The sequence below is a fragment of the Motacilla alba genome, chromosome 6 (genome assembly GCF_015832195.1).
Source record: "Motacilla alba alba isolate MOTALB_02 chromosome 6, Motacilla_alba_V1.0_pri, whole genome shotgun sequence".
In the NCBI taxonomy this organism is placed as follows: domain Eukaryota; kingdom Metazoa; phylum Chordata; class Aves; order Passeriformes; family Motacillidae; genus Motacilla; species Motacilla alba.
In genome coordinates, this window is record NC_052021.1 from 15551264 (window position 1) to 15575514 (window position 24251).

Here is a 24251-nt window from a genome sequence, read left to right on the forward strand (position 1 = left end):
TCTTAGTGGAGTTACTGTGTTTTCTGTAGACCTGAGTGTCTGCTTACATTAGTCCCATTTGTTTTGCACTTAATGTAGCTGAGCAGTCCCTGTGGTCTGGTACTTCATTCTTAAGCAGTTCTGAACAAAAGTATGTGTGATCAGTGGTTCTAGGTACTATAACTAAAGCAGACCCATTTTTCCGTATTACCTAGTTAAAATCCAGATCTTCACATTGAAGAGAGTAGAGAAGTTAACAGTAAGTTGATCACTATGTTAAAAAATACTTCACCTCTGTGCTGTTACAAGGCCACCTTATTGTAACACTCCTGCTGACAACCCACCTGCAAATTTTGAGGCGTCTGCCTCTTTGGTAACTTTGTTGAGATTGTTTATTTGGAGTAGTCAGCTTGCAGATTGAACAAGAAGTATAGGATGCAGCAAAAATTGATGTTACTGCCTGCTTACCCATGGCTGGTGTGGGCTTTGTTTCTGAGGGATGGTTGTGAGCCACCTACCTCTGCTCTCCCAGAGCAGAAAGTTGGGGCAGGAGACAGTCACAGACTTTGCCATGGATTTAAAAACACAAACAGCAGGTCAGTCATCTTCCTCTACCTCTTCAGCAGCACTCAAAATGAAAAAGTTGCTGCCTACTCTTTTCTATATTAAAGGACAAACTCACTGTGCAAGGTGTTGAGGATTGGAAGAGAAACTTAGGCAAAAGAGGGAAAATAAATGCAGAAAAGTCCTTTTAAAATGTTTTTTAAAGGAGATCTTGATTTGTGATTGATCTTTTCATTTTGCACTCAGTGTTAAATTCAGGTGTTTTAAAGTTCTAGGTAGTTTTTCTGTGCTAGAAGTAATTATTTGGGATCAAATGAAAAATGGCATTTGCTTAAGGACTTTTTGTGGTACGCTCTTGCCTTTTATTTCATCTGCATAACGTACATTGGTGGGAGGTGCCCATGGTATCTACTATGTACTACCCTCCTCCTTGACTTCTTAATGTGGAAGGAAATATTTTTATTTGTTTGTCAGAACTATTTCAAGGAAAGGTAAAAACAGGTGAATTCAGTAGAGCACAGATTACTCTGGAAATAGTTAAACTGAGTATCTCATGATGGAGAGAAACGGGAGCAGTACCTTATCTGCACAACAGATCTCTGTCCTTTCAGTGTTCGTGGGTAGATTATATATTGTTGTTTGTTTTGTCACAAGACTTGATCAAATAATGGTTTCCCGAGCAGGTGTGTCTGAACTGTGTCACAGATTCACTGGAAGCATGTGTGCAGTGAGAGGGGTAGCAGTAGATAGTGTCTGTGTCTGCTGCATCAGAGAGGGAATAGAGTCAAGCATCTTCACTTACAGCCTGTGTTGGCAAGGAGGAACTCAGTGGTTATCTGTTATATTTATATTCTTAGCATTAGATAAATGTGCCAAAAATGCTGTTTCACTGACATTTTGTTGTATGAGCACTTTGAATGTCTCTGGCTCATCCAGACCGAGCACTCTTTGTCATAACCTCTCTCTAAAGTGCTAAGAGACTTTTTTGGATACCTAAAAAGCACAATGTCATCTCTGCTTGGTTATTGCCAGCATCAAATGACTTGAAGCCATTACATACACTTTTGTCATTTCAGAATTAGTGGTGATCTCATCATTAGGCCTATCAGACATCCTTTAATATTTTGAAAACTGTTGAATCATCTGAAATTGTTCTTCTAATAAATTGAGAGATTATTTGACCCAAGTAAAACCCTGATGGCTAACATCAGAGAGATAATACTAGATCTCTTTAGCAGTACTTAGGTATCCATCCATGTTTTCAAATTGTCGATACAAGAAAAGCTGAAATCAAGTAAAAGTACCTTTGAAGATGGATAGCAAGATATTTAATCTATTTCAGGGACACCATTAATTGCAAGAGATGAATTAATGGCTATGAGGCTTTTTAACAGGAGAGGGGGGAGAGGGTCACACAGTTCCTGTCCAGGTTTTCAGATGATGGAGAGGAAGCCAGCCAGCACACTGATGAGGTTTGGCTTTTGCTGCTCTAAGTAGTTCTGGCCAGATCAGGATGGAAGATCCAGTCCATGACAGTGAAAAGTATAAGAAAATGCTTTACTTAGCTGTTCTAACAGTTTGTGGTGGATGAAGAGATCAAATTACTGTGTTGGAATCTCAAATGGTTTGTTCATTGTATTTTTCTTTCTGTCACTTAGTTGGGTAATCTCAATTTTTATGTATTGTTTGGCTGTTTTTTGTATGTGCTACCTCAGATTTTTATAAAAACCAGCATCATGATGACACCAGCTGCTTCAAACTTGACATTCTGCAGGTAGGAATCTTTAAATAAAGGCAAGTTCAAAAGAGCAGCACTCCAGTGAATAGCTAATTATTACAGCTGTTCCAACCATCCAGGGAGGCATGAATCTTTCTGGTATACCACAGCTGTGCTGACATGGTCAGAAAGCTTTGTGTTTATCATCATTCCTTGTGATAATGGTATTGCTGGTCCTGTTGTTCCTGGGCCTGGGTGTTGAGCTGTGAGGAAGGTGCTCTGAGCTCTGCCCTTCCAGCCTTAGTGCAGGGGCACATAAAGGGTCCTGCTGTTGAGAAACAAGGGCAGAGAGTGTGCTGTGCATGCGTTGTCAGTATCTTTCATACTGATTGCAGCATCTTTATGAATTACTGTGATTGCAGAGTCATTTCTATTTGTGAAATTGTTTCTCTGTAAAAAAGATCTGTAAAAGGCATATTGATTTTTTTTTGTTTGTTTGAAGTAGTGGCTTAGTTAGAGATCCCTTTCTGATGACAGCAAGGTAAACTGCCAGTTGTACTGGGACATAACAAATTCGCTTCTGGCCAAAGGAAATATATTCTACTCACATTCCACACATTAATTTGTGTACTATTGCTACAGTACATCATTGAGGTTAAAAATGTGTAGGGTCAGAAGTAATTGATATTTATGTGTCAGTTATATAGACAAATCCTGCAAATGAAAACACTTTTTAAAGTCTTCTGGACAGCTTCCTTGAGCTCAAGATATCCACAAGTATAAACAAAAATAAGAAGGACTACTTTTCCTTATTCCTATTTTGCAAATTTGTCTTTAAGGCTTTCTTTTACTAGTCTTTGCAATGCCTGGAGCTGGACAAGTACGGGTTGTAGGAACTGATGTGAATGAGTTTTAGGCCAAATTCATAATGAGTTTCTTATATCCTGTATTTTTCAAGTCTTTTAAATAGCTATGATTCTTGTCAGATTACAAAGCAATTACAAATACCCCATTTAAAACAAGGTGTTAAATTCAGATTATTACACTGGTGATAAAATATTTGGCAGAAATGTATTCTGCATTGCAGATTAACACTAACAATAAATTCAGAGTTTTGACAGGATTGAGAAAAAACATGTAGTTCAAGGGGAGGCAGTTTTCCTCTTTTTTTGTGATATGCTCAAGAACTATAACATAGAGTACAACTATAACAGAGAATAGACCTTGTTATTTGGATGGATCAGACAATGGCACATCTTCAACTTATTCTCCCATCATGTTCAATTTAAACCAAGCCCAGTGTTAGCTCATTTTGGACAGAAGTCTGTGTGCTGTTGTGTTTATCTAAACCTTTGTCCTTGTTGAGAAACTGAGGAGAGGTTACAGGCCTATGCCAGTGCTCAACCCTTGCTCCACAGGAGTGTGATTTGAAAGTGGGCTTCTGTGCTGGTCTCAAACACAAAAGTATTTCCAAAGCAGTTGCTACCTCACCTAAATTATTAGGCTTCTCTTGGGGTTAGTGTTTTTTGTTTTGTTTTGGTTTTTTTTGGGCAAAAAGGTAATATTCAGATCCTTACTGGTTTATTAGACACAGTTTTTAAAAAAATCATTTGCTTCATGCATTTGGAAACTACAGTTTGTGAACAGAAGGTCACATCTGTAGTTGAAGGTCAAATTACTGGCACTGAATATGGGAGTTGTTTGTTATCCATTCAGTCATCAAGTGCCAGTAAATTAATGACACCAGTGTACCACCATTATAGCATGTTACCTTTTGGCTGTAAAAAAACAGGAAGATGTTGCTTCTGTTGTCAGCAGTAGAAGATCTGAAAAGAAGCTGTTTAAAGTAATGCAAGCATTATAGTTTTGGGCATATTTTTGCTTTTGTGTGTCTGGCTTATGCTTTTTCACCTTTATGCTGGAGTTTCTTGGCTTGAGCTCTGTACCCTTTTTTGTTGTGATGTCAGATCCTGGCCTCTCAGACAGGCATGACTGACCTGATGTGCTATCACAGTTTATAAATAGCCCTAGAAAATTAGGGCTGAGCTCTGTATATTGGAATTGCAGTGGAGGACCAGGACTGGCTTGGTAAGGTGTGCTGATGCCAGGAGCTGAGGTGTGTTGGAGGGGTTCGTGGTCTCAGCCTTGGATTGGTAGATACAGGAGTGGGAAGGCATGAAACAGGATGAGTGCATTTTAACTGATGTTTTCTAGTTTTTAGTTTTCCTTACTTAAAAATTTATTCCGTGTGTGTTGATTAGTTAAGATTCTTTTCTACCTCCTTGACTTGTATTATTTCAAAGTCCCAGTGGTTTGACATGTTAAAAGATTTTTGTATACAGACTGCTGCAAGTACGCAGTGCAAACAGGGAAAAGAGAAGCCTTTTTGTAGAAGGGTCCAAACAGAATGCATTTAGATGCCAAAGGCACCTTTGTGTAACAGCTGTTACTTAAGAATGATGTTTTTTATTATAATCCACTGGAGAGAAACTAATGCTATTGAAAAGTTACTATTTTGTATAGATGTATGATATTTTGTCTCTCCTCTTGCAGCATACTCTGCGCAGTGCTTTATTGCAATCTATGTCTTGTCCCACTATTTTCCTTCATATCCTGTTTTGCCTTCTCAATGCTGAAGTCAAAATGTATACTGCTAAAACTATAGATTCTCTTTTTTTTTTTATCTTGGAGAATAAATTTGTAGTTGGAATTGTTTTCATCCAAGCTTGAAATTCTTTCTGCTTTCCTGCAATTTCTTGGATGCTACAGTTGAAAGGATATTGGCCATGTATTAGTGCATATGTGGCTGGAAAGGATATGTGGAAGTGAAAGTCAAAAGCTGGTATTTTCTTTCCTTCTGTTTTTTAAGACAGAAACTAAATATAGTGAATGTTAAACAGATGGCTATGCTGTCGCATAATAAATATTTAAAGAAAATTAAATTATGTCCTGCCTGCTCGCTGACGACAGTTCCAGCCCCCATAGTAACAGCAGTAATAATAATAGGAGGATTTACAGTGTATTTATTTTTTAATTCTCAAAGTGAGCTACCTAAAAAGGTCATTTGAGGAGATATTTTTTAATGTGGGAAAGATAAGTGATGTACTTGAGGTCATCCAGCATGTCAGAGAGTCTCTTGAAAGAGCATGCAGGGTCCCCTTGACTTCCAGGCAGTGTGTTTCCATTTTAAATCATGCTGATTTGCAAATACTTACTCAAGTACTTCCTACAGAACTTCGGGCTTTGATGTATTTTTTTCCTTAATTCCAACCTAATTGTTCATAAATGTTAAGTTGCCAAGAGGAGATAATAAAACTAGGCTTGCATTCCTGTCCAGCAAAAAAAACCCCTTCACTGTAGGTCCTCCTGAGAGTTTTGTTGTGAGGAGATGGTGGTGGATGCCAGAGAGATGACGAAGACTTAGCTGAAATGAGGGGTTTTATTTATACAGCTGAGTTTCATCTTGTGGTATTAATAGCATACAGGCATTTCTTTTGGAGGGAGGGGATGGGTACTGTATTTAGCAGAGGTCGGTGTGCTACTCTTTCTGCCGTGAGCCGGAAGATCCCATTGCCTTTAACTGTTCGCATGCATTACCTGTCTTTACTGGGAGGAGTCTTCTGTAAATCATTCTGGTGTTGCAAGTTTGAAAGCTCTGTGAGAGATACAGGATGAGGACAAGAACTGTAATGTTTCACTTAAAGGTAGAAGGCTGGACAGCAGATCAGGTTCATGGCAGCAACAAAGTTCATCTGGCCATGATCTTTCTCCTTTTCCTCAGGATTCTGCAGATGTGCTGGAGAGCAGGTTGAGGAGTTCATGAATTGTCTCAATTACCTATTTCTTGCTAACTTTTACTGATACTTTTTCAACCTCTGCAAGTAATTATATCACATAATAGAGGTGGAACTGGTGCTTATTGCATGATAATTCACTTGATGGGTGTAGTTTGGTGCTGTATTGCAGCAGAGTGTATAATCTGGGGGGTGAGTAGGGTGGTTTTTGGATTTGGGGGCAGGTTTTTTCCAGTTGGTGGGGAAATGGAGCCTGGAATTCTTCACTGCCTCTGTAAAAATTTGTCATCTGCCCCAGCTTAAAGATGTATTAATAGTATCATGATCTCTTACATGCATGGTTGGTCCTGTTGCCTGGATACAAACATAACGTGATTAGAAAGATATCATTAATATGAAGTGAACAAAATAGGTCATAGAAGTACCCAGTTATATGTTTATCCTATGTGCCCACCATGCACATTGGTACTTGACTCTTTTGCTTGCTTGCTGCAGATTGTGCTTTGCTCTAATGCTGCATTAGGTTTTTCACTAAGCTGCAAGTGTAACCTGTGTGATATTTTCTGCCAGCTCTTTCTCTGTGGTTTCTTCCCTGTTCTTTGAAATATACCCTTATCAGTTTTTCTCACATCATTTGTACCCTTCTGTGGTCTGTTACCTTTGTGTGTCTGATCAAATGCTGTTGTGTCTCCTGAACTTTTTTCATTATGCAATTGTATTTTTAGTTTCTGTATACTGCATTACTCTTCTTGGTAAATATATGCACTGTGTCACATAAAGGAGTATTAAAAATGCTACAAAAGCCCCTTGTTTTTTAACATCTCCCTAGAGCCTTGTGATGGATTTGTTAAGGCTCTGAGGAGATGTCCTTTTCTAACCTAGCTTCTGGTTTAGCGCTTTGCTTTTCCATAATTTCCGGTAGCATTTCTGATTTTCTTAATAAAAACACATACTCACTTCTGATACACTCTTAGCTGCTTTTGCATGTTTTTTTTCAAGTGTAGATGAAAATGTCTGTGGCTGTTTTGCCTTTTTTTCAGTGACTCCTTTATTTCTTAGTCTGCACTCTAACTTCAAGTGTGATTTTTCTCTTTCCAGCTGCTGTAGTGTAGCACTCCATCATACTGTAGTTTTAAGAGTGAAGAAACTAAAGCAATATTTTAGTTCTCCTGATTTAACAACCAGTTGCTGGAGGTGGACTGCAGTGACAGTTCCTCGTTTCCTTCAGTTGTGAAATGAGCTGTTTGCTTAAGCCCTGCTTTTGTAGGCCTTTGGTATGAACTGGTGTGAACTTAAGCGAAGAAGGAAAAATGAAGATGTGATATTGGCTTCCAATAATGCAGGATGGTAAAGAAAGAAAATATTTCCTGCTTTCTTTAGGAGAATTGTTGCATGTTGTTTGACCACCACTGTGGTTTCATTACTGTGAATGAGTGTTAGGCGCGGGCGTCATACATGTGTGTTATTTGGTCATAAGGGAGAGGAGAGGAGGATTGTTTTGTGGTCAATGAGCTTGTAACTGTGATTAGAAAATTGGATCTAGGCCTCTTGCTCTGCTTTTCATGTGAACTTTGGTAGTTCACTTCATTGCTGTCTCTGTTCTGTTTGTGTAAAATTTGGATAATACTTCTGTTCTGCTTGTGTGCTGTATCCATTTCTTTTGAAAAGGATGTGGTACAGCATCTGTCTTTTGTTAGGCATACAGAAATCTGATTACATATACAGATACTATTGGAATCCTAGTGGTTTTGGCTGGAAGAGACCGTATCTAGTTACTAGCGCTCCTGCCATGACCGGGGATCCCTTTCCACTAGCCCAGGTTGCTCAAAGCCAACCCAGCCTGGCTTGAACACTTCCAGGATGGGGCATCTGCAGCTTCTCTGGATGATAGATATATTGCTGTGCCCCACCGCCCTCATAGTGAAGAATTTCTTTCTAAATAAAACCTGCCCTCTTTCAGTTTGAAGCCATTCCTCCAAGTCCTATTACTACATGACCTTGTAAAAAGGGCAGCTGTGTGTTTGGGTAGATACATAGTATGTAACGAACCTAACCTTGGCTGAAGCCTTTTGGTATGTGCTGTAATGAAAATAGAAGTGAAAATATAGTTGAAACAAATGATCCAAAGATTTCTCAAGCATTTGCTCACAAAACACTGTTTTCTGTTTTTTACAGTAGGTGACATCACATAATTACTGTGTGATGGCTTTCAGATGTCATATATCCATGCACAAATACATTAAAGAAAGATTGCTGTCTGTCATTTCATTCGTTTGTTTCTTTGATGTCATTATTGTTTTATTTTAACTGCCAGTCTCCTTTCTGGCTTACTTTGAGGCATAGAATGCACTGATGAGAAATAAAAAAGGAGAAGAGAATGCTGTATCCAGTCATAGAAGTGCTGTGTGTAATGCAGTGTTCTGTTCTTAGTACCCAATCTGCTGTTTTGGAGGAAGTGATAGAATCTTTATTTTTTGTGTTATGGAAAATTGATCAATGGAAGAAAATGACCTGGATTGCTCCGGTCTGAACTCAGATCATGTAGGACTGTTGTAGTCTTTCTCTTCACTGTGTTCTGGAACAATGGACTGCTGCAGATATTTTTGCACACCATATTTGAGGAAAGATGAGGGCCAACTTGAAAGTAGCTCAGGAGAAAGTAATAGCAAAGAAAACATGACCTACCAGGAGAGAATGGAACAGTTAGAATTATTCAGGCTAGAGGAGTTACGATAATGTAAAAATTTTAAAGTGTGCTGCAAAGAGAGAAAAAAAAATCTCTCCAATTCTCTCTGCCCAGAAGTAAAAGGTGTAAATTGTATAATTAGAATTCAGGGAAAGCTTTCCAACAGCACCAGCAGTTAAGCAGTAGACTGGATTGCCTAGAAACCAGGCATACTCTGTCCTGGAGGATACTAGCAGAGATAACAGGAAAATGTGGAAATGCTTTAGGTGTCACTGATTCCAAGCCTGTTGCCTCTGATCAGAGGTACTGAAATGGTTTCTGTATAGTTTCTCTTCAATTTTAGGCGTATTCTTTGCCCTGATAATTTTCATTGAATTTTCTTCAGGATTTTTCTTTCTGCTAAATATTGCTTCAGTCAAGCTGGACTTAAATACATTGAAGGTGAAGGTATAGGTTTAGAAAGTGTATGCTAGAGAATGCTAATATGTATAATGGGGTGTTTTTCCTAAATATCTTGTTTACTTTTTTTACAGTGCTGATCACATGACTGTTTTCACTGACAGACAACATAAATTCTTACAGAGTAACGACAGGAAATTTATAGATTAACGACCTCTCTGGTGTTTATTTCTTTCTCATTTTCTTTGTTGCTATGGTTTCAGACTGCCCAAGAGTTGTCTCTGTTAGAATTTCCTTAAATAATACACATTATTCTGTGTATTCAACCCACCTCGCTCAAAGTTGTGTCCAGACGAAATTTTGTTTTTGCTTTCTTTTGCAATTATTTAATAACAACCTGAAAAAAATAGATGCTGATCTTTGAGAACTCCACAAATACCCTTCTTCCATGCTCAAAACTGATCAGTGATTCTTGTTTCATTTCTCTTTGCCAGTTTCCTGCTTGTGACAGTACTTTGTTCTTCTTGCCTGCACAGTGACTTGAGTTGCCCTTTGTGAAGGACTCTACCAAATCTTTTGAGAAAGTTCCAATAAACAATGTGGTTTTGTATTCCTTTTTTCTAATCCTTGAAAGAATTCAGCTCCCTAACAGATCTACCTCGTGTTCAGTTCATCTTGTCCCCTCAACTATGCAGAAATCTTCAGTGTTCGTTCACACGGTCTTAAGGATTCTCCTTTTATTTGTTTCTGGGAAGTCTTTGGGTTTTTGCAGACTTCCCAGTTACAGGATGTCAGGCTCGCTTTCTGACGCTAAGGTGATGCTTACGAGTGGGAATTCAGTCCAGGGCCCGGAGCACCTTTTCTGTGGTGTGAGTTCTCACACAGCCCCACTCTCCTGTCCCTGTGTAATCTGTGCAGAGTGCCATTACAAGTATATTTGCAGATGCACAATGCACTGAATCTAAAATAGAAAAGTAACCTGGCTCACCACACGGCAGTGGTGGCATGAAAAAGGCAATGTGCTGCTGGTTAATGTGGGGAAGGGAAGGGAGACAGCTGCTGCCTTCTAACAGCACTGCTGGCATAGCTGTGTATTCTAACTGGCTAAAGAGACATCAGATTGTGTGTTTTGGTCTTTTGTATTACATAATTTAGGCTGAGAGTAGGAAATTCTCAACAGGAAGTCACAGAAATGTAAATGTGGTAGTGCTGAGAAACACTGTATTTAGCCATGTGGTGTCCTTGTATTGTTGTATCTTACTGAAAAATGTGTGGTACAACAGTTTACACCTTTATTAGAGGCTGGGGTCTTTCTAAACTTCTAAGATACCGAATATTAGAAGTGAATTAACTACAAAGACACTAACGGAGGAACTAGAGATAGTAGAACTAATTGGAGAATATAAAGTACTTCCAACTCATGGGGAGGCACTGGGGAGAATTCAGTTTAACACTGAAAACAGTTTAACAAGAAATGAGTTTGTGTGTGCTCCAGGGAAGGAGTGAAACTCGAAAAGCACTAGTTTTTCAAGCACCAGAAACATTTGGAGTGAATAGCTGTGCAGCAGATAAATCAGTTTACAGATGTGTCATGGTAGCAAATGGTAAATTAATACAGTTTTGAGTTACAAAAATTAAAAAGAAGTTCCTTCTTGAACAGCTGTGAGCATTAACTTGCAAGTTGTACCAGGCTCAAACTTCTTGTTTTTAGATAGATATAAATGAACTGAAGAGATTGGAGGGACAAATGGCAAAGGAGTACAGAGCAGGGGACCTACAGGCACACATGCCTTCTTGGGCTATATGATAACAAGAAGTGTAGCTGAGAGATGTGATAAGAGTCTACAAATATTTGAACGGTGCATACTTGAAATATAGAAACTAATTAAATGAGTAAAGCAAGAAGGGGCATAACTAGAAATAAGGGAATGAGGTTATAAAATATATTGAAGTATGGAATAGTCTGCCCAAAGGAAAGACTGCAAGAACAAATATACAAAAACAAATAATACAGAAGACTGATGGAAATAGTCAGGAAATAATCTAACATCAAAGCTCAGTTTTCTAATGAAAATAGATTTGAAAATCTTTTACCCATTTAATTTATGTTTGCTTTTGACATATTAGGACAAGTTGGCACTCTCTTAATTCTTTAATATTGCCTTCATAATGCTTCCTGCTGATTCAAATCTACATTATTGCATACCAGTCTTAGATACTGCCTTTCTTCAGGAAAAAAGTGTTTTAAAAAGGAACAGTTGGGCAAACAGTATGAAAAGCTATAAGGGGAGAAGAAAGGTGAGTAAGTTTCAGGAATGATTTTTCAAGAATGGTGTCTTGCTACATTCTGCTTAAAAGCTGTAGCTGCAGATAAATGGGAGCAAACTACTACCAGATATAGAGGTCTAGTTGCACTGATTTGTTCCTGTTTGCATCTAGTGGGGAAGGTTAAAGGAGCTCCTGGACTGCGAATTACTGTTTGTGTTATGTGTGGCCACCTGCACATAATGGGATGGTATGAACAGGATTGACACCTTTTTAATGCAGAGGAAGGCAGCAGAGAATTTTTCATTAATGAAATAAAGTGCATCTTAAAGTTCCATTCAGAAAGTCAGTTTGGCTGCATCTGAATGGATAGGGAGCAGCCCTAAGCTTCTCTCTTTGCCTGGTGCCATAGGGTAAATAGCAAAATGTGCTCAGGTTCACTGCTCCCCTCAGTAACTTCTCTGGGTAGGTGCCAGGTGCCTCCTGGGCTCTGGTGTGGTGGAAATGGACAATGAGGAGTCATCACATGGCGCTGCTGCCGCAGACCCCAACTTGGGGAGGAAGAAAGGACTTGACTGTGCTTGGTATTTGCTGGGTGATTCCTGTAGGCTGGAACGCAGCCCCTGGAATTAATTTGAGGAGATTATTTAAAGAATTTGGAACGTGTACAGTCTGGGGATGTCCCTTTGCAAAGCAAAAAACCCCGAATCTTTGTTTTCAAACACAACTATGATACAGCAATTTATATTGCTCCATTTAATTTCTCTACATGGTCTCTCCATATCCCCAAGATCAGCTCAGTTGGTCAGAGCATGTGCTAATAGCACCAAGGCTGTCGTTTCATCCCTGCACGGACCATTCACTTAAGAGTTGGACTTGCCCAACCTTGTGGATCTTCTCCAGCTCAGAAGATTCTGTGATTCTGCTATTATGCAGTCTGCACAAAAATTTCAGTTGCTGTCTGAGCTCTGGTATTGAAGACTTCCTATGGGGGCATGTTTTGACTTTCTCATTACGAAGAAATATATTTATGGGAAATTTAAGGCCAAGTTTCTCTGGCAGTTATAGTCAAGGAAGTTGGAACTCTCTTGCCTGGTGGACTGTTAACTCTTAAAACAAACCAAGGGGTTCTTAGCATATTTTTTCTCTTCCTGCTTTTCCTTCTGTATACTGGGGGTTGGTTTCCATGAATGAGAAATACTGCACTTGCTTTCACTTGACATGTTTTTAGGGAGCCACAATAGTGTGTGTGCACTGTGTTGTTGAATATTTTCTGTTTAGAGCAAAGCGGTTGGTTGCACAGCCTGTGTGCAATGCTCTTCATATGTTTATAAAATAAAGTACTCTTTGATCTTTCTTTCCTGTGTATCTCTAATCTAGACCCATTCTGGTTTTTTTTTCCCCAGCTGGAGGGTGTGCTTCTAAGCCAGGCATTGTTGACTTTGCTCTGTGTGTTGGCTTCTGAACAAAGGCACTGCTGAAAAGGTGAGTGCTTAACTTCCATCCTCTTTGATGCAGGTTTATGTTCAGAGGAACTGATAAATTCAGACTTGCCAAACCTGTCACCTTAAACTGTATCTAGGTTTGCAATCGAAAAAGTCTAATCTACCAGCTCATAAAATTGCAAGCATCAGCCATCAAAACACTGTGAGACTCTGGTTTAGTGTAAATTGTGTGGCATTCTGCAGCACTGGAGACCAGAGAAGCTGCCAGGTAGGCACGTTTCATCTCTTGAACAGATCTGAATTTAGAGCTGGGGAAGTCTCTGAGACCCTGAAAATAAATGATACAAATACAATACCCACCCTGTAATCTACACGGGAAGGGATGGCTGCGGGGCATGCATGACTGCCTGTTTCCTACGTAGTTGTGTGAATTTCTCCTAAGATTCTATGTTTACCACATCAACTGTCTTTTGAAGGTAGCTGAGGTACCTGAGCATTAACTGAACAGACTTTTATCAAATCGACAAGACTCTTTATAACATGGGGAATAAATTTAATGGCGTTGCTCTGCTGTGAGTACTTATGAGGAGTTTTTCAAAATCTGCCCCTTCAGAAAGTGAAATACTGAGTGTGCCAGGCATGTAAAAGTGCAGTGACTAAGGGTAGTGTCAAACTTGGTTTATAGGAAAAAAACAAAACTTTGTTTATAGGAAGTTATTAGTATTCTGAAGAAGGGTAGATGAAAGTAAATATATGATATTGTAATGTCTATATTCATCTGTTTTCCATGAGACTGCATTAACCATCAATCCAATTTTAAGATGAATCTTTGAAACCATGAAAGGCAAGGCCAGATTCTCCTCCTCATTTTGTGTATAGATAAATTTGTCTGGTAAAGCAAGATCTTGTTCTGTGATTATCTTGCTCTGTGATTTCAATGAGAAGAACCTGTCTAACCAAGGACTCTTACAGTCTCCCAACTGAAGGACACTAAAATCCATAGTTTACTGCATACAACTCCAGTTGTGTGTGGCAGAAATGTGTCCCTTGCTGACATTTGACATGACAGTATGCATTGAATTTAAAATTCCATTTGGTTTGCAATGTTTCCTCTGTTGGGAAGTGGTGAGGTGCAATCATGAGGAATACAATATCAAGAAAGATTAGCAAGCAAGCAAGAAATAAGTTTAATTTAAGAGGTGGCAGGTAGATGTAAGGATCTGTCCTGGAAGAAGTTATGGTTATGAAATTGTAATTTTATTAAATAATCATAAAGAATAATTCTCTGTACCTGGGGGCTTGTAGAGAATAATCGTTTCTAATAAGGTTGAGTTTAGCAATTACGATGGTACTCTTGAGGCTAAGCATTTTTGGTCTTTCTACTGTTAGTGGCTAAGTCATGTGAGACTTAGTGATACAACTGAGCTGAGTTGGAAATAGCATTTGGGGTTTTTTTCTTCTAAAGCTTGCTGTTGTAGACAAGGCCCTCAAAGCGAGTGTAACTTATATGTTGAAGAAAACTGTAAGGGCAGTTACTGACGAGCCATGTGTTTTTGTGCTTGTCCTCTAGAAAACATGGATTTCTTAAAAAGAGGCAAACCTTCCCCCATCCCAAGCAAACTCTCCTAATTTTATTTCCCAGTGTGATGCTTTTATAAAATAAGTAGTCTGAGGAATCTGCATCAAGTTGCTTCTTTCCTCTTGTCATTTCTCTCACCTTTCTAAATGAGTTACTCTTTGCCCTCTGCCATATCCATGTAACTGGCTGAACTGTAGATGTGCAGTGACTTTGTGCAGCTACAAAAGCAATATATAATGCACAGGCCAGGTTTTTTTAATCAGGCAGCCTGATGAGACCAGAGATACAAACATCACTGGATTTAGCAATGTAGTTTTAGGTATTGAAAGAAGCTGATTGCTCATCCCTCCTGTTTGGTGGTATCTGTTTCTTTGTACTTTGATTCATGATGCAGGAAGGCTTGAACATCTTTTTTGAAATGTGTAGAATCTGTAAAGGGATCTTTGGAGTTCTTAATTAGCGTACTGCATTTTCGCTTCCTTTTCCATGCCAAGAGAATGGATGATTTGGAAATGGTTGTATGTACATAGGTTTACTGCTGGAAAACTTTCTAAGATCCCTTTTGAGATCCTCACTCACACCAGAAATTCAGGTGCAGGACAAAGTTTTGGACCTCTGTGTTGAAAACACCAGATCTAAACATGGAGTTGTGTTCTGCTGAGAGCTCTGGGTATGTTGGGCTGTATTGTCAGCAATTGCCTGAAGCATACCTTTCCTGCTGAGGAATTTTTTTCAACCAGACATCTCCTTCTCCAGTAAGCAGCAGTATCCTTGTGATTCCTTTCAGATGTGCTGGCTGTTGTGGATTCGAGTGAATGAGGATGGATATTGCACTGAATTTGGTGTCTCTCCCGAGCTGGCAGGATTGTTCCCAGCTGTCAGTGACTCACAGTAGCCGAGTTGCTGTCTCAGAGTTCAAGTTAATGGAATCTGCAGTTCAGTTTTCCTTGAGTTGTTTGGCAGAGATGAAATTTCCCATGAACTAGCAAGAGCAAGAGGGAGAGTCCATATTCAAAGTAGTAGCTTTGAATATATGTTGGGTCTGAAAAATTGCTGAGAAACGCTGTCCTTACTTCCTCAGCTCTTCCTTGGGAATAACTCCTTGTCACCAGTCATGCTTTCAGGTGTTTCCTTTTGTTTTGTCTAGCTTCTTCCACTGTACTTACTGCTGGCAATCTCCAATTTCCAGAACTGCATTAAATATGTGGTAAATGTATGCTACATGATTGTCATCTTATTCTTTCTCTGAATGGATGGCAAACTTCATTTGGAATTAGAGCTTCTGTTTTCTCAGCAGGGTAATTACTTTATTTATGCCAAATAAAAAGGGCACAAATGTCATCAATGCAATTTATTAATAGAATTAATTTATTTACTGGGTGAAAAGTTACATTTTATCCTGTCTTTTTTTGCCACATGACTTTTTTACCAAGCGGGTTATCTTATGGTAATATGGAAGGATATTTGAAATAACTGGAGTATACCACATACAGTGGGGATGTGTTTTTTTACATGTTGATTTTGACAGTTATTCTGATAGTGTGTGATTCCTCTAGAGAGCCTGCTGGACTGCTGTAGAGCTGTTTGAATGTAGGCAGTATTAAGTGCTGGCTAGTGAACAGCACTGATTCTTCCAGAATCAGTAGGAACGTCTGAATTTTGTTTATTTTCTTTGAAGGCAGCTGTTAGGTGACTGAGAATCACTGTCAGTTCCAAAATAAATTGGTCTTCTGAAACTTATTTGCCTTCTTGTTGCTCTGTTACAGAGTATCAGAATAGTGGAAGAAAGTTCAGTCTGAACTCTTGTAGCTCGATTATAATGCATGTGAACCTTGGGCATGTGTATAAAGAGTATTTTCTAGTTCAGGGTGCTGTTAGAAAATGCATGCGAGTCCAAGAAAACAGCAGATGTTTGCTATTCAATGTTGTGGCTTTTCTACTGTCATTAATCTATTAGAAGAATGCTCCAAGAACCCATAGTAAGAAGATGATATTCAGTTCACTAATCAGTAAGCAAAGAAGGAAAGAAGTAATAGATACAGTTTTATTTTCTGGTTGTACTAAGCAAGAACAGTCCAAGAAGATGAAATGTGTATATATTTGAGATTTCAGGTGTATTTTTCCTTTAATCCATTAAGCAGGATTGCTTTTTCCTTTCCAGTTCTATATTTGCTTCTGTTGTCTACCCTTTTATAAACAATAATCCTGTCTTTTTCAATGGAATTACAGATAGTGAAACTCCTCTGTTTCTATGTAGCAGAGGTTTGCCAAATCGAGTTTATAGGGCATGGTATTCATAGTGAGGTTAAGGACCCTTTCAAGGTACTTCTCTCTATTACTACAAAGTACTTGTTTTACTGTCTGGTAAATACAGGAGGTTTTTTTGTTCCATCCACCATCACAGGGAAATATTGAAGTAGTTTTCCTGCCCCAGAGTTATTCTCAAGGTATGTGGAGGGCAAGAGTTTCATGTGTTGACTGAAGATTTGTTTGCATGAATGCATTGAGAAAAGGTAAAATGAATGTTTTACAGCTAGGAAGTCAGTATGGAGTAAACTCATACTGATAGTACCAACAAGTTCCTTAAATCATGGTGTAGACTTGTTATTTAGAAAAGAAGTTTACCTGAGTTTGTTGTGTTTTTAGCTTTCTTTCTAAATGCCTGAAGAGTAAAAGCTCCTGTATATGACAGGGAATTTTGTAATGATCTCCCCTACTGATTTCAGTGACCTATTCAATTCTGCAGAAGTCATACAGTACATGCAAAATTCTTTATGTTTATCACTTGGATTTTTTCGTGTTGGTGTTGTGGCACTGACTTTCGTGGTTGTTCAGAGTCCTAAGGGCAGTCTTTGCTAGAGGACATGTTATAATTAATATCAGACTGATTGGAGTAACCTATGGTCTTAGAAATGAAAATATTGAGTAGATGCTGTTTGTTACCCAGACTTCAACATGCAGTGTTTTCTAGTCACTTTAAAGCCTAGGAAAGGATACAAGAGCAGCAGGGGCAGAGAGCTACATGCACAAATGAGAATGCCGCAGTACCAGATAAATATTATTCTGACTTTTTAGAAGTATTGAATACTTCAGCACAGGGTATTTGGAACCCTTCAGGCATGCACAATTGAGGGAAAAGAAGAAAAAAAGAGCCAGATAGAAAACAGATATAAACTTGCACAATTGTCAAATATTTGAGCAACATAAACTCCAGCTCTGAATTGTCCTCTGTACTATCTTACAGTTTCCTGATTTTTGTGAACTAATATAATTAACTGCAGGGAAACTGCATCAAAATTTACTCTGTTTCTAGAAGCTTTTTGTGGAAGGGGATTTCCCACAAAAGGCTTATTAAATTTATCTTACTTTGTCCTCTATTCTACCTTTTCACTCAGTTATGTAATTTATAACTTCTGTTCTTCCTTGCCCTCTTGATAGTTCAGAATTCCAAATCCTTCAGTCATTCTCTCCTTGCAGCTGCTGTCTGAATTCATTCCATCTGACTTCTGCAGTCTAATAGAGGAAATCTTAGACAAAGCATGTAATCTTACGTTTTGGAAATTAGGAATCAAAAGCATGTGTTTCAAGTGAGGAAGGGACTATCTCCATTTCAGAGTACTTGAACTGCTGTCCTATGTGGCTCACCCTGTGTCAAAAAGTGAATAATCGGATAAATTTCCATCTGTCATCAAGATAGCCAGTCAAAACCAGAGCTTTTAAGACAAGAATACTGTAGACTGTTTCTTTTATTGAGCCACTTGGAGGGCTCCGAGTGTAAGGGACTTTGCTGTATGTGCATGTGGCATCAAAGGCAGAAAATGTGCGGGAGTCCTGCAGCCAAGTCCTAAAGGCAGTGAGCAGTCTCGGGTCAGCTGTGCAGCACTGACTAGTTGGCAGATTGTCTTCCCACCTGAAATGGCACCTGGAGCTTACTGTTTGCCATGTCATTATTAAGAAAAGTACACATTTATTCTTTTGGTTCCACAATGTTTTAAAAACAGTTTACAGCTTCATGTCTGCTCTCTCTTCTCCTAGTGCTCTATGACTCTTGTGTTTGACCTGTTTTCTTGCTCTTTTTTCTTGAGCTGAAATATTTTATCTTGTCATAAAAAGAGGTCCCTCTTGCTTTTGTTGCCTGCGTTGTAACTTCAGTAGCTGAATTTGAAGTATGGTAATTGCTTATTTTCCAAGACAGCAGAGGTGAGGAAAAGCAGCAGTGCGAAGCAGGTAGGTGCATCGGTGTAACATGTGAGAGAATAGTGTGATGATGAAAGGCAGTGAGCTTCTAAATAAGCACAGGGAGAATGTGTGTGTGTGGTAGAGAGGGAGGTGTCTCAAAAAGCTGTGTTTGTTCTCTTGAGGCTCCCGAGTGCTATAATTGAGTCAACACGTCGAAGTGAAATATGTCCTGAGCTTTGGGAGCAGGGGAAAACTGCATCTTCTGCACGTACGGGTTTGGATGAACCCCACCTTGCAGCATTAATAAGCACTCTGCTTTTGCACTGCTGAAACTACAACTCAACAGAATAGCTGCCCAACCAAGCTCTATAAATGATGTTTCTCTAAGAACTGGTTTAAATCTTTGGTTGGTTGGGAAGCTGTGGGTAATTGGCTTCACCTTTGCTTCTGATGCAGATGTGAACAGATGTGATGAACAGAGGGGAATATGACTGAATGCGCTATTGAGATACAGGCAAAACAAACTGAGAGGGTCTTCCTTAATTTGTTTCTAAGTCTCAGAGAAACAGACTGAGAATCTATTTGTCTTGCCTTATTTCTTATGTTGGTGTCATGTTTTGGGGATATATGACTTCGCTTTACTGTAGGATTTTGGTGTTTTAAGAGGATGGGAAAGGGTTGATTTCAGCCCTTTGTCCTGGCGGTTTGTTGCAGCCTTTGGCTGTGTGGCTTCATGCATGATTCTGCACTGGCAGCTCTTTCCTTGGCCGTAGCTCATTGCAGCATTGCTCTAGGAAATCATATGAAATTGAAAGTTCTTTAAAGCCAATGTTTCCTTGCTAACAGGCTAATTTTGTCTTGATTGGGTTTTATGTAGAATATCTACCTTTGGTGCTTTTGTATTTTATAAATTGTGCTTACTGACATATCTGATGATCTGATTGTTTCCATAGTGACAGCAATGGCAAAAACCTGAAAAAGGGAGGTGACAGCACTGCATTTTTAAGATGAACTGTTTTACAGAGGAATGGTTTGAGGGGGTGAGAATACAGTAGATTTTTTTCAAGTAGTAACAGGATATTTTTTTTCAAGCAGTAGTACTTACTTGGAGGTCAGAGAGGAAAGATTTGGCTTGCTATTTTGGCATTTATTTCTGTGGGGAAGTAGTGAGCACAAGGTTAATCTAGGTAATATGAGATGTTTTCAGCAACGTCTCCTTTCTTGCTGCTCCAAAAGATGATAAAATCTTGAAATACAGAAAATTGAAATGTGCATATTATCTTCACAGGAAAGGTAGAAGTCAATATGCCTGTGAGAAAATGTGTTACATACTTTTGTTACAAAATTTCTCCCTTCCAAATTCATAAACTAAGCACAGGAAGCTTTTAGTATTAAAAATCAGACACAAAGCCATTAGTGAGAGCTTCAACCTTCTTTTGTCCTTTGGTAAATTCAGTTAGTTGTTTTATTTTATATTCTGGGAACAAGGCTTTATTCCCTTTCATTACACATCATATTATTTGCATTTGAAAGTAAGATACCTTGAGAGAATGTAGGCATATTTGTTTAGAGTCCATGCTACAGCAAAGAGGGTTTTTTTCAAAGCATTTTGTAGGAGACACAAGCTTCCCTAACATTCCCTTTTGTCGTTGGTGTCTATGCTTCTTCCTGTGGTGCGGTCAATTGAAGCAGTTGCCTGACATACAATGTATGCCTGCTGTTCTTATATCAGCACAGACAAGGGAGAGGAGATAATGTAAGAGATGCTTATAAATGATGTCAAGTATTTTCATTCAGGGGCTAAGTTTTTTTTCTCTGAATCTATGTTTAGCATTCTGGTTGAATCACCATACCTGGAGGCATTTAAAATATGTGTAGACATGGCACTTAGGGACTGCCAGGTCTACCACTTGGTTTGATTTAGGTGTACCTGGCCGTGCCAGCTTGATGGCTGGACTGCATCTTAAAGGTCTTTTCCAATTAAATGATTCTGTGATTCAAAGCATGCTTCTCCTGCCCACCCTACCGCAGTGCCCAGGATCTGTGGTCAGGCTGGGGACCTTGTGCCCAGTAGTTCCAGAAGGAGCTTAGAAAGGGTAAGTCGGGCTGTGCTGCCCATCTCCAGGTGGCAAACACGTTCTCCAGCCCTGGGGAAATCAAGCAGGCTGGTAGTAAGGCACCGGTGCTACGCTCCAATTTAACACATTGTTAAATTCATATCTCCTATGCCTTCCAGCAAAAATGTGGCATCATACTGTAAACTGAATATGTGTTACATCTTATTACACTGGGGAAGAGAAGCTGGCAGCTGGGAGTTTGTGTTGCTTTTTAAGTTGCACAGGTTGGTTGGTTATCTGTGCCTGAGGCCTCTTAGGTCACATCTGCATTAGTACCTTAGCTGGTTCTCCTGTCATTTTGGTGTCTTGGGAGTGGTGTGCATAAAAATATGTAATTTATGGTTCTTCTTTATATTTATCTGCAGTGTTCTGATCAGCTTCTTGAAAAGTGTTTGATTCTGGTTTTCCATTTCCATTTTCTCCTGAAGGAAGGGGAAGTTTCCCTCTTTTTTACAACTGAGATCACTGTGTAAAACAGGGAAGTGGTTTAGAAATCATGGGAGCAGTTAGTTGTTGCAGAAAGGCTGAAGAAAACGGTGTCATCTGTTCTAAAAAATGTCCTCTTATTTGCAGAATGCTACAAATGTAAATATTTTTTTGTAAGAGACTGGTTCATTTATAGATACATGAGTTGTTGAAATGCTGACTTAGTGGAAAAAAAGATTGGTTAGTTGGTGTTATCTCTATGTTATCTCTATGCCACTCCTCCCCACCCAAAAAAATCCCCAACCCATTGTTTTTGTATTATTTTCACGAATGGAGTTTTAAGGCATTGCTTAGTGCTTTGTCTTAAGTAGTGTCCTGTGTCCCAAGCGTATGTTGGACATCACTTGTATTTCAGTACCATTATGAAATGTAGACAGAAGTAGACATTTAGACATGCCTCTGTCATGTGAAACATATTCAGTTTCTTCATATTTCGTTTCTTCAAACTTCCAGGTTTAAATTCGCAGCTTCTTCTGGTCCCCATTGGAATGAAGGGGTAGTGTTTTTCTTTCTTGCACTGCTAGTGATAGCAGTTAGTACTGATTCATTGGTGTTGACCCCTCTGCTGCTTGTTAAAAGATAGCTTTATTTGCAGAGGTATCACAGTGAGCTCAATTTGGCTTGCTGCATCTTTGTAGCTGTTTTAATCTTATATGAAATAGATGACATCCAAAAGGAAATTGGGAACAAAAAAAAACCCCACCAAAACTAACTATTCACATGTAAATGTACCTATTAAAGCCCATAGACTGTGTAGATTTAGATAGTATTATATTAATTTCTTGAAGTAGAACTTTCCCTTAGATCTTGGGAAAACATCTGCAAGGAAGAAATCATCTCTTATACGTCTTTTGCTCCTGGTTCCAATTACAGGCAGCTGTCTGATTTATACTCATTGAAAACTGCTAATTGTGCCCTTTTAAACTCTTTAGTTTAGAGGAAAATGTATTTATTTGCATGAAAATGTTTGCATGTGAAACACTGAAAACCTTTCCTGCCGATACAAAATTTTAGGATTCAAAACATACAAGCTTCTAATGCTCTCCTAAAAGCTGTTCCTTCCCTGGCTGATAGTTTTTACCTTGCCATGTGTCGTTGACATTTACTGCTGTTGCAAGTTCTTGGATAACAGATTGAGGTGACTTTGTGTGCTGGTTTAGATGGCATTTGCCAAACAAATTGTTAGGAATCTTGCAGTCATTTGCTCTTTGTCTCTTATGAAACATGAAACTCTTGTGATCCAAAGGATTTTGCATTTATTCTTTTTGTTTCTAAAGTAGTGGAGAGTTCCTATTTTATGAAAAGTTTTTAAAACACTGACTAATTAAAAAAAAATAACCTTAAGTAGGTTTAAATTCCAGTCTTCACCTCTGTGGTGATTAATGCTGATTCTTTTGAGGAGCTTTTTATTAAAGTCTTCTCTTTGATTTTAATTTAATTTGAAAATAGGAAACTGGGTTAGTATAATTTTACTTATTAGAGAAATATGTTTTGATAAAATTGCACGCATTAAATCCACCTCTTCTGTTTTGGGGTGTGTGTCTGCTGTGGGAAATGCCTGCTAATTCAGTAATCCAGTGGCACAGTATGTTCTTTTACTGATGGCACACACACACTGAGTTGTCAGGTCAGCCGTGTGTACTCTGTCCATACTCATTCCTGCCTTGAAATCACTTGTATTGAGAATAGTTCAGAGATATTTCAGCCACGGGTGTCAATTTAAATCAAGATGCTTTGGCTTTCTCAAGTGCTGTTCTCAGAATTTTTTGAGATCTTGATGATTTTTGTGTGCTTCCCAATCATATTTTTTAGCCGTTTTTATTCCCAGAAACCATTTGTTACCTGGGCAGGTGCAGTTCAGGATGCTATAATGTGCCGCTGCCAGTGCTGTCCCAGTGAAGTTCACCGCTGGATCCCTCTGCTTCACTTCTCTGTAAAATTGCTGTCAGTAGAGATGGTAACTTCTGTAATGCAGGAGCTGTGTGGAGACCACCAAACTTGATTAGAACTCAAGTCAGTTTTGTTCTCAGCCAGCCTGAAGCCATTGATGCATTTCAGCTTTTATTATTGCCTGGCAGGCACACATGGTGACAGTCCTTTGAATCTTGGCTGTACTGTACTGTTTATTCTTCTGTTTTGGAAGCTGGATAAGGCCTTGATTCTGTGTGGGCATGCTTCACCCTTCACTTCAGGACCTCTTGGTAGGGTGCCTTTTGAGATACTAGTTTTAGCCAATTCATAGTAGATTTGTCTCCAAAATATGTATCTCTGTGTATGCCCTTGGTGAGACACATCAGCATTTCCCATCTGGTGGCTGAAAGGGAACACACAGTGGGCACTGTGGTTGGTACGACTCCATGCTCTTGGACTGGTTTTTGTCACATTTCTGAATATTGGTAACATTGTCAGTGTCTTCTTTCTTGCCTAAAGCGTGCTGCTAGAACAGATTTGGGAAAGCTCTTCATTTCTAAGGGTATAGTTTTTGAATCATTGGAAGACAAGTGGATAATGTTAATAGATGGCAACTCTTTGAAGTACATTAGAATCAACTTCAGAGAGAAAGAAAATCCCTTTCCCTGAGCTCCAGATAAACAACAATGCTTTCAAACCTTCAAGAGGATCAAGGTGAAATGCAGTGAACAGCAAGTGCAGGGATGATGATTCTGCTTTTATGGCAGTTGGCAAAAATACATTCTTTCCTTTTTGTGCTCCTGTAACAAAGCAAAGTAGCAAAGTACTCTGAGATTGTTCTATGAAAAGAATACGAAAAACTTTCTACATTAAATACCCTCATCTTAATAGATGTCGGTAGAATATATTTTAAATGGGCTGGAAATATCTCCTTGGAATTCTGAAGTATCTTCAAAACTAGCTGAAAAGAACTGAATTCATCTGATCATGCAAGTGCATTTAAAAGCATTTATTTGCTTATATAGAGTTGTAGGAGGCTGACATCTTCCATCTGAGGTGTGTGTCATTCCCACTTTTATTGGCTTTTGCTGGGAAAGAGAGAATGGACCAGTCTCATTTCTCATTTTCTT

At 38.9% G+C, this 24251-nt stretch overlaps 1 protein-coding gene across 4 annotated transcripts in view; it reads left to right on the plus strand.

Annotated features, from left to right (window-relative positions):
• Positions 1-24251, plus strand: part of NDST2 (N-deacetylase and N-sulfotransferase 2) — a 127456-nt gene that overhangs the window by 12972 nt on the left and 90233 nt on the right. For 3 of the 4 annotated variants that reach the window (XM_038139996.1, XM_038139995.1, XM_038140003.1), the window contains exon 2: positions 12811-12889. The gene's annotated coding sequence lies outside the window, so the exon portion shown is untranslated. Of the gene's footprint in view, positions 1-4953; positions 6068-12810; positions 12890-24251 lie in introns of those variants that run through there. The other variant, XM_038139999.1, reaches the window with a different exon arrangement.